Source organism: Rhinoraja longicauda, chromosome 17 (assembly GCF_053455715.1).
Source record: "Rhinoraja longicauda isolate Sanriku21f chromosome 17, sRhiLon1.1, whole genome shotgun sequence".
Lineage (NCBI taxonomy): Eukaryota > Metazoa > Chordata > Chondrichthyes > Rajiformes > Arhynchobatidae > Rhinoraja > Rhinoraja longicauda.
Genome location: NC_135969.1, coordinates 18,848,081 through 18,863,983, shown reverse-complemented (window position 1 = coordinate 18,863,983; position 15,903 = coordinate 18,848,081). Strand labels below are relative to the sequence as shown.

Below are 15,903 nucleotides of genomic sequence, written 5' to 3'. Positions count from 1 at the left end.
AGGTTTCTGGTTTCGAGTGACCCTAAACGTAGACCTACTGAAGCTGTCTCTCACCACCATCCCCGGGCACTTTCCCCTGCAACCGCAGGAGATGCAACACCTGTCCCTTTACCTCCCCCCTCAACTCCATCCAAGGACTCAAACAGTCTTTCCAGGTGAGACAGAGGTTCACCTGCACCTCCTCCAACCTCATCTATTGCATCCGCTGCTCTAGATGTCAACTTCTTTACATCGGCAAAACCAAATGCAGGCTCGATGATCGCTTCGCCCAACACCTTCGCTCAGTCTGCCTTAACGAACCTGATCTCCCGGTGGCTGAGCACCAACTCCCCCTCCCAATCCCAGTCTGATCTTTCTGTCATGGGCCTCCTCCAGTGCCATAGTGAGGCCCACTGGAAATTGGAGGAACAGCTCCTCATATTTCGCCTGGGCAGCTTGCAGCTCAGTGGTATGAACATTAACTTCGCCAACTTTAGATAGTTCCTCTGTCCCTCTCTTCCCCTCCCCCTTCCCAGATCTCCCACTGTCTTCCTGTTGCCATCTATATCCTTCCTTTGTCCCGCCCCCCTGACATCAGTCTGAAGAAGGGTCTCGATCCGAAATGTCACCCATTCTCTCCTGAGATGCTGCCTGACCTGCTGAGTTACTCCAGCATTTTGTGAATAAATACCTTCAATTTGTACCAGCATCCGCTGTTATCTTCTTATACCTCCTCAAGATAGCTCGTTCGCCTGAGGCAATTCAGCTACTTAATACTTAAAATCTCACGATCCAGGTCCATTCCCGCAAAATCGAAAGTTAATTTTGCATTTAAAGGGATTTGCAAGCTGCATCCCCAGAACTTATTTATTTCCCGAATACTAGAATATAAAAACAGCGTTGTAATGCTGAGGCTTTACAAGGCACTGGTCAGTCTGCATTTGGAGTATTTGTGAGCAGTTTTGGGCCCTATATCTCAGGAAGGATGTGCTGGTGATGGAGAGGGTCCAGAGGAGGTTTACGAGAATGATCCCAGGAATGACTGGGCTAACGTATGATGAGCGTTTGTCAGCACTGGGCCTGTACTTGCTGGAGTTTAGAAGGATGAGGGGGGACCTCATTGAAATTTACAGAACAGTGAAAGGCTTGGGTAGAGTGCATGTGGAGCGGATGTTTTCACTGGGATGAGAGTCTAGGACCAGAGGCCATAGCCTCATAGTCCTCATAAAGGACGTACCTTCAGAAAGGAGACGAGGAGGAATTTCTAGTCAGAGTGGTGAATCTGTGGAATTAATTGCCACAGACAGCAGTGGAGGCCAAGTCAATGGATATTTTTAAGGCAGAGTTTGACAGATTCTTGATTAGTACGGGTGTCAGGGAGAAGGCAGGAGATCAGCCATAATAGAATCTAAACGTAATGGACCGAATGGCCTAATTCTGCTCCTATCACTTATAAACCTTTGAACATGTTCTTCAGGGTGCAAAGGGAGGTTTAAGATCAACCTGTCGATGCATAGAGGAATGTAAGAGTGGGTGGCTAGGTTGCATCGCGCGAAATAGGAGCCTAGAACCCGATACTGAAGATGGAAGGTAATAGACACTTGAAAACGACCATAAATGTCAGTCTGAACACTGACTGTTGTTTGCACGTCTCATCTCTGAGACCAAAGAGGAATTCTGGCCTCTTCGGTGACCTGCTTCAAATAAAATTACTGTCAGCGCGAGAGACAGGGCTTTTCATTCGGAACCTCTCCAGTATTTCATCCCATGTCGTGTCTCCAGTTGAAAGTATATATTTTTTCCCAGCCTCGCCTGACGTCCTCCCACCTGGTTCATTCATCAACTCTCAGAGACACAAGCCCATCCCCGAGACAGACTGAACGGCCCGCACTGACATATTATCTGTCCACATAGGCGGCAGCTGACATATTCCATCACATTTATTAACCAGCGGAGTCAAATACCATTCCTCTACCCGCTGGGAATTCAACTCTTTGACCAGGGGCTCCTGACTTTCGTGTCAAAAATCCAGTCGGAAAAACACAAGGTGGAAGGAAGATGCTTCAGTCACTTTAGATTGTACATTAGCTCATAAGACATAGGAGCAGAATGAAGCACACTCTGCCATTCAATCATGGCTGATCTATCTTTCCCTCTCAACCCCATTCTCCTGCCTTCTCCCCGTAACCTTTACCATCTGAATCTAGGGCCAGAGACCCTAGCCTCAGAATAAAAGGACGCACCTTCAGAAAGGAGAGGCGGAGGAATTTCTTTAGTAAGATGGTGGTGAATCTATGGAGTTCATAAGTTGTATGGCAGAATTAGGCCATTTGGCCCATCAAGACTGCTATCTACCTTTCCCGCTCAATCCCATTCTCCAGCCTTCTCCCCATAACCCCTGACATCCGTACTAATCAAGCATTTGTTAATCTCTGCTTTAAAAATACCCAATGACGGCCTCCATAGCTGTCTGTGGCAATGAATTCCATAGATTCACCACCCTCTGGCTCATGAAATTCCTCCCCATCTCCTTTCAAAACAGGTGCTTTTATTCTGAGGCTGTGCCCTCTGGTCCCAGACTCTCCCACGGGTGGAACCATCCTCTCCACATCCACTCTATCCAGGCATTTCACTATTTGGTACATTTCAATGAGGTCCCCCCCTATTCCGTCTGAACTCCAGCGAGTCCAGGCCCAGTGCCGTCAGACGCCCATCATGTGTCGTTAACCTTCTCATTGCCACAGACGGTGGTGGAGACCACGTCATTAAGTATTTTTAAAGCACAGACTGACAGATTCTTGATTAGTAAGGGTGTCAGGGGGTTACAGGGAGAAGGCGGGCGAATGGGGTTGAGGGGGAAAGGTAGATCAGCCATCATTGAATGGCATAGACTCGATGGGCCGAATGGCCTAATTCTGCTCCTGTAACGTATGAACTTATTCAAGTGCGGCATCATCCTTTCGAATCCTACATCTGTATGCACTTATATAACTAGATTTGGAACTAAAATGAGAATTAAATGGTATGAATTTGAGCTTAACACACATTGAGACCAATTTAAGACTGATTGTATGAAATCTGCTCTTGCCTGCTGCATCGAGTTCTTGACAAATTAATTCATCGGGCTCAGCTCCCCCTGGATGGATTTAAAAGCCGCGCGGGCCACAAGAAGCCGTGTTTGATTCACCAGGCCCCTCTAAATGATCCAATCTGATCTGAGAACACAGCTGGGCCCCAACCTACTTGGGCTCAGCGTGCTGCGAGTCTGGAGCCCAACACAAACAGCCAGCGGTCGCCGCTGCTGATCCTTACCCAAAGACGCTGCTCCCTTAGGGTCGGAGTCAGTGTTTGGCTGCCTTGCTCAATGCCAGCAATCACTGCCAAGCCTCGCAATATTCCAGCCCAGAAAAAAAAATCCCTTCAAGGGGACAGATTAGAGAATGGAATGGAGGTGTTTTCTGGTGCTGCCTTGGCAGCTGGTCCTCAGCATTTTGCGATGGACTTAGACCTTCTGCAAAATCAACTTCTGACACAGCCGGCAGCTGGTGGCACTGCATGCAGCCCGTGTTGAAACAAGCTTCTGAACGAGCACATGAATAAATAACGTGGGGTTTTGATCTATAGACAGACACCGAAACCTTAGCCTGCGATCATTATCTTCTGGCCGGCTTAAAAGCCTGCAGGCCAGCGAATGGAAAGCAGTAGGCAGCCGAGAGAATGCCCTCTAATTACTCTACTGGGAAAATAATTAGCGAGTGCGGCAGAGGACAGAGTGTGGAAACGTGCACGGGAAACCAGAGAAAGCACACGGGTGGGTCGCATCGCAGCTCGGTTTGGGAACAGCTCAGCCCAAGGCCACTCGGCATTGCACTGAGTTGTCCATCTATTCCAGTCCGTCGCACACAACAGACCAAACTTTGGAAACTTTGTCGGCGCCAGAAACGTGGCGACTCTTTGTATGCTGCCAAGGTGTAGTCTGCTGTGCGATTTTACCGGGTTGCATGCAAAGACAAAGAACTTCACTGTACCGCAGTACACGTGACATTAAAGTATCATTGAACCATTGAATTAAATCACTGAATTCCCACCGTTGACTGCATCTACACTTCACGCCGCCTCGAGAAAGCAGCCGACATAATCACAGACTAGTCCCATTTCTTCTTCTCCCCGCTACTGTCTGGCAGAAGGTACAGAAGCTTGAAAGTGCGCACCACCAGACTCAGGAACAGCTTCTTCCCCGCCGTTATCCAACGGTCTTTCCATGAGCTAGAGCACTGTGCGATTCACCTCTACCCCATTGCGGACATTGGACTTTGTCTCTGGAACCGATGGCCAAGAAAGCCTCTACTTGCTGGGAAGGAACCTAATGGTTATGGTGCTCAAAGACACGTCAAAGGTCTGAAACTGACCATAAATACATTTTCTCTGGAATATCGAAGGTTGTGGGGAGATCTGACAACATTATTTGAGGGATAGATAGTGTAGAACCCTTTTCTCAGGATGGAAGAATCAGATAATAATGCGCATAGTTCCAAGGGGACAGGGGCAAATTTTAAAGATGTGCGGGGCGTGTTCTTGCACAAGTTCGGGTACTGTCCCGATCCTTCTCTCCTTCATTGAGCACATTGGACTTTGTCTCTGGAACTGCTGCAATGCTGAGAACTAGATTCTGCACACTGTATCTTCCCCTTTGCTCTACCTATTGTACTTGAGTTTGCAAAGATCTTATTTATATATGGTATTATATGATCTGATTGGATAGCATGCAAATCAAAGTTTTTCACTGTGGAAATAGGAACTACAGGTGCAGATTTACAACAAAGAAAGACCCAAAATGCTGGACTAACAGTGGGGTCAAGCAGGATCTCTGAAAAAACATGGATAGCTAACGTTTTGTCACAGGACCCTTCTTCAGACACACGTGACAATCATCTGCCTGAACCTAAACCAAAACCATTCCCTCCACAGATGCTGCCTGTCTCACTGAGTTCCTCCAGCACTTTGTATCTTGCTCAAGCTTCCAGCTCAGGGACGGCACAGTGGCGCAGCAGTAGATCCACTGCCTTATAGCGAGAGAAAACCGGGTTCGATCCTGACAATAGGTGCTACTTGTACGGAGTTTGTACGTTTTCTTCGTGACAGCCTGGGTTTTCTCCGGCTGCTCCGGGTTCCTCCCACACTCCAAGGACGTGCAGGTTTGCAGGTTATTGGCTTCTGTAAATTGGCCCAAGTGTGTAGGATAGAACTAGCCTACAAGTGATCGCGGGTCGGCGCGGACCTGGTGGGCTGAAGGGCCTGTTTCTATGTTGTATCTCCAAACTAAACTAAATCTGCAATTCCTTGTGTCTCTGGACTTTGCTACTTTACTTCATTAGCCCCGATCTGTACTTCAGTGGCCCAGATCTGAGAAAACAACCTTCAGTGGGGACTGAATGGGGTCTGAAGAAGGGTCTCGACCAAAAACGACACTTGTTCCTTTTCTCCAGAGATGTTGCCTGACCCGCTGAGTTACTCCAGCATTTTGTGTCTATCTTCAAAGGGGACTAGGTTGCACAAAGATTCGAGGGAAATACTTTGGAGATGGCTGTTAAAACCCTCCTCTGCCGTCACTCACCCCCACACCGTTTGAAACCCCACGGTGGGTGCTCCTTGTGAAGTTTTGAAGCTGATTGAGATCTGAGAATGTTTGTCAGAACACATTGACAGTGAAACCTGATAGCAAGGTTAGACATCAGAAATAAATACCTCATCACACAAGATCGCCTGCTGTGGCGTTCACGTTATTAAGAATCAGTATTCAGGGAGAATGCCTAAATTTATCACTGAAGAATCTTTTCAAGTTTTTTTTTTGTGTTGCATCTCAAACGTGTTTCTGCGGTAACGGCCCCTTTTATATTTGAAGTGGGGTTTCTATGGCAACGGATCAACTTTAAAAAAACAGGCAGTTTGAATGTCAAAATCAATGGTTATCTCACCGCTGTTGTGTGGGGAAGGTCTTTACATACCCGTATTCTGGTTGCTGCTGAGATTCAGTTTAGTTTTAGTTTAGAGATGGAGCGCGGAAACAGGCTCTTCGGCCCACCGAGTCCGCGCCGACCAGCGACCCCCAACACTAGCACTCTCTTACACACTGGGGAAAATTTACAATTTTTACAGAAGCCAATTAACCTACAAACCTGCACGTCTTTGGAGTGTGGGAGGAAATCGGAGCACCCGGGGAAAGCCCACATGGTCACGTGGAGAAGGTACAAACTCCGTGCAGTCAGCACCCGTTAGTCAGGATTGAACCCGGGCCTCTGGTGCTGCAGCAACTCTGCTGCTGCTCCACTGTGCCGCCCCTTGTCATTACATTTTAGATAGGAAGAGTTGCTCACCTTGTCAATCCGCTGCCTTTTTAGTTTGGGGGTGCAGAGGAAATTTAGCAAGATGTGGCCGCCACTACATCGGCGAGACCAAGTGTAGACTCGGTGGCCATTTTGCCAGACACGTGCGTTCGATCTGCTAAGGCATGCTGGATAGCCGGTTGCTAACCATGTTAACTCCCCCTCACATTCCCACACTGACCTTTCTCTCCTGGCCCTCCACCGTTGTGGACACACACAAACAGGAGGAACAGCTCCTCATACTCCGCTTGGGCAGCTTGCAGCCCAGCGGTGTGAACATTGAATTCTTCAATTTTAGGTACTAACAAAAAACAGCCGCCATCTTTGCCCCGCCCACCATTTTTCCACCCTGTCTTCTCTGTGCCCCACTTGGATGCACACCCATTTCTACCCTTCCCCCCCTCACCCCTTCCATTCTCTATTCCATCCTCTGGATTCACACTTCACACTTCTATCCTTATCTCATACTTTTTGTCTTTTCAGCCCTAGCCTTTGTCCAACCAACTGCCAATCTAAACCCCCTTCACCTGTATCCACCTATCACTCGCCGTGCTTTGCCCCACCCCCACCTCCCTTCCAATTCCACCCCCAACCCCACTACAATTAGTTTGAAGAAAGGTCCTGACCCGAAACATTACCTGTCCATGGTCTCCAGAAATTCTATCTGACCTGCTGAGTTACTCCAGCAGTTTGCATTTTTTTTTCACCAGGATATTACCTGGGATGGAGTTTTTCAGAAACAAAGTGACCGATAGACTGGGATCGTTTTCCTTGAAGTAGAAAAAAACTGTGGAACAGCCCAATAAAATTAAAAAAGCCGTGTTCTCAGTGGACCGCAGTTTTTGTGCTGTATCTCTAAACTAAACCAAACTAAGTTAAAAATCGTTGCCTGTACATTTCCCTCCACCGATGCTGCCTGACCCACTGAGTTCTTCCAGCACTTTGTGTTTTGCTTCAGATTCCAGCATCTGCAGCTCCTTGCATCTGAGCAGTAAATCTGTCCGTCTGAAGAAGGGACCCGACCTGAAATGCCACCTATTTCTTTTCTCCAGAGATGCTGCCTGACCTGCTGAGTTACTCCAGTATTTTGTGTCTATCTTTGGTGTAAACCAACAGTTCCTTCCTACACAGTAAATCTCTCCTGTATTTCTTCCAGGCGGTATCTTTTAGTTCAGTTTAGTTTAGAGATATAGTGTGGAAGCAGGCGCTTCGGCCCACTGAGTCCGCGCCGTCCAGCGATCTGTGTACACCAGCACTATCCTTCACACTAGGGACAATTTACAATGTTATCGAAGCCAATTAAACTACAAACCTGTACGTCTTTGGAATGTGGGAGGAAACCGGAGCACCCAGAGAAAATCCACATGGTCACGGGGAGAACGTACAAACTCCGTACAGGCAGCATCCATACTCAGGATTGAACCTGGGTCTCTGGCGCTGTGAGGCAGCAACTCTACCGCTGCGCCTCCGTGCCACCCCATTGGTGCCAAGCGTTTGTTCCAACTACGAGACGCAAGTTTAATATCTTATTCAACACTAGGCACCTACAGCAGCACCACTTTGCAACATCACTTTCGGGTTCCTGCGCTCAACTCTCAGCAGCTGCATGTGATCTGAGATCTCACAACATTCTGACTGGGAAGCGAAGGATGTAACCAACTGAAGAGTAACACAGCGATGTTTTCCAAAGTTCATTCTTTCAGGAACTGTCAGTGATAGCACTCTAATGTAGGCTGGCACTTCTGTCCAGTACTGAAGGTGACATTAGGTGTCTGAAGTGGAGATAAAAGATTTCTTGGCACCTTTCTGAAAAAGATAGAGGAGTTATCTTCATTGTCTTGGCTGTTATCCCTGAGCCAACATCATTAAAATGGAAGATAGACACAAAGTGCTGGAGTAACTTTGTGGGTCAGGCAGCATCTCTGAAGATAATGGATTGGGTCGGGACCCATCTTCAGATGGATTGTGGTGAGGGGAGATGGGACAAAGCCTGTGAGTAATATGCAGACCCAAGGAACTGCAGATGATGGTTTACAAAAAAAAAGATACAAAGTGCTGGAGCATCTCAGTGGATCAGGCAGCTTCTCTGGAGAAAATGGATGGGTGACGTTTTTAATTTACAATTTACAGAACCCAATTAACCTACACACCTGTACATTTTGGAATGTGGGAGGAAACCTGTGCACCCAGGAAAAAACCCACGCGGTCACAGGGAGAACGTACAAACTCCATACAGACAGTACCCGTAGTCAGGATCGAGCCAGGGTCTCTAGCGCTGGAAGGCAGCAACTCTACCGCTACGCCAACGTGCCTATCTGAGGCAGAGTTTGTCAGGAGAGTACCCGGACGAAGAATTGAAGGAATGCAGCGATCGATGGACCTCGAACCTAAACAAGGCAACACATGGTTCTAACAGGAAAATAACTGCCGGCGCTGGTTCAAATCGAAGGTAGACACAAAATGCTGGAGTAACTCAGCGGGTCAGGCAGCATCTCAGGAGAGAAGGTATGGGTGACGTTTCGGGCCAAGACCCTTCTTCAGACTGAATCAGTCTGAAGAAGGGTCTCGAGCCGAAACATCACCCATTCGTTCTCTCCTGAGATGCTGCCTGACCCGCTGTGTCACTCCAGCGTTGTGTGTCTACACACGGTTCTAATAGTTCACCTCAGGATTCCTGCCCTTTGGCCTCTGAACCCGTCCCGGATCAGAGCCATGCATTTATACTACTTGATCTTGGTGCCAAACAGTTGCTTGAAAATAACAAACCTCTCTTCAAGCGGCAGTTCAGCCTTTATCCGACCTCAGAGTGTGTGATTATGTTCACAATGACTCTTTTGTTTCCCTTTTTATCCCATTCCCTCAGACTTGGTGCCACGCCGCACAAGGTTAATTAACCAACACAGAAAAGGTGTGTTTAAGTAGGATTTTGTTTGCCGACACAAGCAGCTGATATTGTGCTGTCAACTTATTGAAGTTGTGTTGCAGGGTAAACAGTGTAGCAAAGGAATTGCCTGGCACTGGGGAAGCTGTAATCCTCTCAACTCTGCCTCTCAGGTTACTGTTTACAGTCGCTCTCTGCCTATGGAATCAGTAACAATACAGTGAAGCCCGTGTTAAACAAGAGGAGGCCAGTTGATTTTGGCTGGCCACATCACGGCAAGCTCAAATGTTATTGGAGTCACACAGCGTGGAAACTGGCCCTTCGGCCCATCTTGGCCACACTGCCCAACATGCCCCATCCACACCAGTCCTATCTTCCCCCCTCACGTTAAACCTATGTACTCTGGTGTGCTATTCCCCTACTCTGTGAAAGAGACTCCGTGTTTACCTGATTTACTCCTTTCTTTGGTTTTGTTTAATTCATTGTCATGTGTACTGAGGTGCAGTGAAAAGCTTTTTTGTTGTGTGCTAACCAGTAAACAGATAAGACCATACGTTATTACGATCAAGCCGTCCACAGTGTACAGACACACAGGATAAAGGGAATAACGTTTAGTGTAAGGAAAAGTCTGGTAGAGTCCGATGAAAGATAGTCCAAGGGTCTCCAATGAGGTAGATGGTAGGTCAGGACCACTCTCTAGTTGGTCATAGGATGGTTCAGTGGCCTAATAACAGCTGGGATGAAACTGTCACTGAATCTGGAGGTGTGCGTTTTCACACTTTTATACCTCTTGCCTGATGGGAGAGTGGAGAAGAGGGAGTGACCGGGGTGAGACTGGTCCTTGATTATGCTGGTGGCCTTGCTGAGGCAGCATGAAGTGTAGATGGAGTCAGTGGAAGGGAGGTTGGTTTGTGTGATGATCGTGTCTATGCCGACCAGGATGCCACATCTACGCTTGTCCCACGAGCCTGTGTTTGACCCATATCCCTCTAGACCTTTCCTGGTGTAGCGAGAGAAACAGAGAGCAGTTTGTGGAACTCAGTATGTCAGGCAATGTTTACGGAGGGAATTGAACAGTCTATGGTTTGGGTCAAGACCCTTCCTCTAGCACTAGCCCTAGATGAAGAGACCCGACCCGAAACATCGACCATTCATTTCCCTCCACAGACGCTGCCTGACCTGCTGAGTTATTCCAACTGTTCTCCTTTTTCTTCTGCTGATTCCAGCATCAGCAGACTTGTGCCAAAACCTGTGTGCATCTGCTCTGAGACTCCTCCAACGCCAGTTACACCTCAAGGGGACCTGTTCAAACAAAACTAAAGAAAGCACATTAAATTTAACGTTATCTGCAATGTCTTTACAACTGCATTGAGACACGGCATTATATACATGTACAACAAGATAAACATTTGTTGGGCAGCAAGCTTAAATATTTATATATTGACACTTCAATCCAACAGACAAGTTATTCCAGTGATCCTTTGCGTCACACAGCAAGGCAACAGACCTTCAGACCACACTGCCCGTGATGACTGTCATACCTCTTGCTACTAATCCCATTTATCAATACTTAGTCTCCACAGGCAATTAATCAGAAGCAAGCTTTTTGATGTAACCATAGCTTGCATACAGCATTCTCAAATCATGACTAGTCCACAACATAGTAATAGTTCAGGAATCTTTTTGCTTCACTTCATCCCATTTAAAAAATGCCAGGAAATTGTCATCAAGTGTTTAATTGTCATAAGTACCAACAACAAAACAATTAAATTCTTACTTGCAGCAGCATAAATGACCTATCAAAAGCTTTTCTTCGGACTTCATTTTAGACTTTAGAGATACACCTCGTGGAAACAGGCCCTTCGGCCCACCGAGTCCGTGCCGGCAAGTGATCCCCATAGACTATCATTATCCCACACACTAGGGACAATTTATAATTTACAGGAGCCAACTAACCTACAAATGACTGAAGAAGGGTCTCGGCCCGCAAGGTCACCCATTCCTTCTCTCCAGAGATGCTGCCTGACCCGCTGAGTTACTCCAGCATTTTGTGTCTACCTTCGATTTAAACCAGCAGAATCTGCAGATTTTTTCCCTACAAATGCTGATGCTGGTTTAAACCAAAGAAAGACACAAAATGCTGGAGTAACTCAGCGGGACAGGCAGCATCTTTGGAGAGAAGGAATGGGTGACATTTTGGGTCGAGACCCTTCTTCAGGAAACCGGAGCACCCGGGGAAAACCATGCAGTCACAGGGCGAACGTACAAACTCCGTACAGTGAGCATCTGAGGTCAGGATTGAACCCAGGTCTCTGGCACTGTCAGGCAGCAACTCTACCGCTGTACCACTGTACCGCCCATAATCAATACTGCTTTTTCTGCCTGGCCACTCATTCACATTATATCCATTGATCTTCATTATTTTGAGTCAATTTTCTGTGTCTTATTCCACACAGAGAGAAAACGCTTGTTTAAATTTCTCTGCCTTTTCCTTACTTCTCAGTGTAAATCCTCCTATCTGAGTTCGTATGAGAACCACATTAACTTTTATTAATCTTTTCCTTTGTAAAAGCCTGAAGGAGCTTTTAAATTATATTTGTATATTTTTCGCTAGATTAATTACATTCTTCTTTCCTTTTCCTTATCAATTTCTTGGCCCTCCTTTGCTGAATTCTAAAGTTTTCCCATATCTCAGGATTACTGGTCTATGTGGTAACGTCATAAACCTTTTCCTTTGATCAAATTGTGTCTGGAACTTATCTCATTAGTCTTGCTTTTGCTATGGGGCTTTAGTGCCTGACAGAGATACTTACATTGTAAACCATATATTTTCCCATTATCTCACCGTTGGTGAGGCCACATTTAGAGTATTGCGTTCAGTTCTGGACACCATGTTATAGGAAAGATGTTGTCAAGCTTGAAAGGGTTCAGAGAAGATTTACTAGAATGTTGCCAGGACTCGAGGGCCTGAGCTGCAGGGAGAGGTTGAGCAGGCTAGGACTTCATTCCTTGGGGCACAAGAGGATGAGGGGTGATCTTATAGAAGTGTACAAAATCATGTGAGGAATAGATCAGGTAAGTGCACAGAGTCTTTTTGCCCAGAGTAGGGGTATTGAGAGCCAGGGGACAGGTTTAAGGGTAGTGGGGAAAGATTTAATGGAAACCTGAAGGGTAACTAAGGGTGGTGGGCGTATTCAAGAAGCTGCCAGAGGAGGTAGTTGAGGTACTATCGCAACGTTTAAGAAACAATTGGACAGTTACATGGATAGGACAGGTTTAGAGGGATGTGGGCCAAACGCAGGCTGGCGGGACTAGTGTCGATGGGGCATGCTAGTCGTTGTGGGAAAGTTGGGCCGAAGGGACTGTTTCCACGCTGAATGACTCTATGAATCAATCTCTCCCCCACCCCAAGCAACCCTGCTCCTATCCCCTCCTCCGAACTTTCATCTCACATCCCCCAATAACATATAACATATAACATATAACAACTACAGCATGGAAACAGGCCTGTCCGGCCCTACCAGTCCACGCCGACCATTCTCCCTGACCTAGTCTCATCTACCTGCACTCAGACCATAACCCTCCAATCCCCTCCTATCCATATACCTATCCAATTTACTCTTAAATAATAAAATCGAGCCAGCCTCCACCACTTCCACCGGAAGCCCATTCCATACAGCCACAATCCTCTGAGTAAAGAAGTTCCCCCTCATGTTACCCCTAAACCTTTGTCCCTCAATTCTGAAGCTATGTCCCCTTGTTGGAATCTTCCCCCACTCTCAAAGGGAAAAGCCTACCCACGTCAACTCTGTCCGTCCCTCTCAAAATTTTAAAAACCTCTATCAAGTCCCCCCTCAACCTTCTACGCTCCAAAGAATAAAGACCCAACCTGTTCAACCTCTCTCTGTAGCCTAAGTGCTGAAACCCAGGCAACATTCTAGTAAATCTCCTCTGTACCCTCTCCATTTTGTCGACATCCTTCCTATAATTTGGCGACCAGAACTGCACACCATACTCCAGATTCGGCCTCACCAATGCCCTGTACAATTTCAACATTACATCCCAACTTCTATACTCGATGCTCTGATTTATAAAGGCAAGCATACCAAACGCCTTCTTCACCACCCTATCCACATGAGATTCCACCTTCAGGGAACAATGCACAGTTATTCCCAGATCCCTCTGTTCCACTGCATTCCTCAATTCCCTACCATTTACCCTGTACGTCCTATTTTGATTTGTCCTACCAAAATGCAGCACCTCACACTTATCAGCATTAAACTCCATCTGCCATCTTTCAGCCCACCCTTCCAAAAGGCCCAAGTCTCTCTGTAGACTTTGAAAATCTACCTCACTATCAACTACTCCACCTATCTTAGTATCATCTGCATATTTACTAATCCAATTTGCCACACCATCATCCAGATCATTAATGTAAATGACAAACAACAGTGGACCCAACACAGATCCTTGGAGCACTCCACTAGACACTGGCCTCCAACCTGACATACAATTGTCAACCGTTACCCTCTGGTATCTCCCATTCAGCCATTGTTGAATCCATCTTGCAACCTCACTATTAATACCCAACGATTTAACCTTCTTAATCAACCTTCCATGTGGAACCTTGTCAAATGCCTTACTGAAGTCCATATAGACAACATCCACAGCCTTGCCCTTATCAATTTCCCTGGTAACCTCTTCAAAAAATTCAAGAAGATTAGTCAAACATGACCTTCCAGGCACAAATCCATGTTGACTGTTTCTAATCAGGCCTTGATTATCCAAATATTTATATATATTGTCCCTAAGTATCTTTTCCATTAATTTTCCCACCACAGACGTCAAACTAATATGTCTATAATTGCTAGGTTTACTTTTAGAACCTTTTTTAAACAAAGGCACAACATGCGCAATGCGCCAATCTTCCGGCACCATCCCTGTTTCTAATGACGTTTGAAATATTTCCGTCATTGCCCCTGCTATTTCTGCACTAACTTCCCTCAATGTCCTAGGGAATATCCTATCAGGACCTGGAGAGTTATCCACTTTTATATTCTTCAAAAGTGTCCGTACCTCCTCTTCTTTAATCCTCCTAATTTCCATCGCTACTCTACTTGTTTCGCTTACCTCACATAATTCAATATCCTTCTCCTCGGTAAATACCGAAGAAAAGAAATTGTTTAATATCTCCCCCATTTCTTCCGGCTCAGCACATAGCTGTCCACTCTGACTCTCTAATGGACCAATTTTATCCCTCACTATCCTTTTGCTATTGACATATCTGTAGAACCCCTTGGGGTTTACTTTTACATTACTTGCCAAAGCAGCCTCATATCTTTTTTTCGCTTTTCTAATTTCCTTTTTAAGATTCCTTTTACATTCTTTATATTCCTCAAGAACCTCATTTACTCCCTGCCGCTTATATTTATTGTATATCTCCCTCTTTTTCCGAACCAAGTGTCCAATTTCCCTGGAAAACCACGGCTCTTTCAAATTATTATTCTTTCCTTTCCACCGAACAGGGACAGAAAGACTCTGTACTCTCAAAATTTCACCTTTAAATATCCTCCATTTCTCTATTATATCCTTTTCATAAAACAACAATTTCCATTTCACTCCTTTTAAATCCTTTCTCATCTCCTCAAAATTAGCCTTTCTCCAATCCAAAATCTCAACCCTTGGTCCAGATTTGACCTTCTCCATAATGATATTGAAACTAATGGCGTTATGATCACTAGACCCAAAGTGCTCCTCAACACATACCTCCGTCACCTGACCCATCTCATTTCCTAACAGGAGGTCCAACACTGCCCCTTCTCTGGTAGGCACCTCTACGTATTGCTGCAAAAAACTATCCTGCACACATTTTACAAACTCCAAACCATCCAGTCCTTTAACAGAATGTGATTCCCAGTCTATATACGGAAAATTGAAATCACCCACAATCACCACTCTGTGCTTACTACTAATATCTGCTATCTCCTTACATATTTGCTCTTCCAATTCTCGTTCCCTATTTGGCGGTCTATAATACACCCCTATAAGTGTTGCTAAACCTTTCTCATTTCTGAGTTCCACCCAAACAGCCTCCTTAATCGAGCCTTCTAGTCTGTCCTGCCAAAGCACTGCTGTGATATCCTCCCTGACAAGCAATGCAACACCCCCACCTCTTGCCCCTCCGATTCTATCACATCTGAAACAATGAAATCCTGGAATATTTAATTGCCAATCACAACCCTCCTGCAACCATGTTTCACTGATCGCCACAACATCATACTTCCAGATGTCAATCCAGGCTCTAAGCTCATCCACCTTTCTTACAATGCTCCTAGCATTAAAATATACACATTTAAGGGACCCATCATTTCTTATTCTCAGTTTATTTCTTTTCCCTTCTTTCTCTCCTACATATTGGGTCTGAGTGTTTCCCTTTAAATACTTCCCTTTTATTTCCCCTCCATGCCGAACATGACGCCAATATAAACTAATCTTCCCGGCCTGCACATGATCCATATCCCTCCATTCCCTGCATATCCATGTGCCCATCTAAAAGCCTCTTAAATGCCACTATCATTTCTGCCTCCACCACCACCTCTGGTAGTGCAGTCAAGGCACCCACAACTCGTTAAAAAAAATTGTCCCGCACATCTCCTTTAA

General features: G+C 46.0%; 1 protein-coding gene across 1 annotated transcript in view; it reads left to right on the top strand.

The window, feature by feature from the left end:
* Nucleotides 1–15,903, top strand: part of LOC144602006 (MICOS complex subunit mic25a-like) — a 329,321-nt gene that overhangs the window by 291,659 nt on the left and 21,759 nt on the right.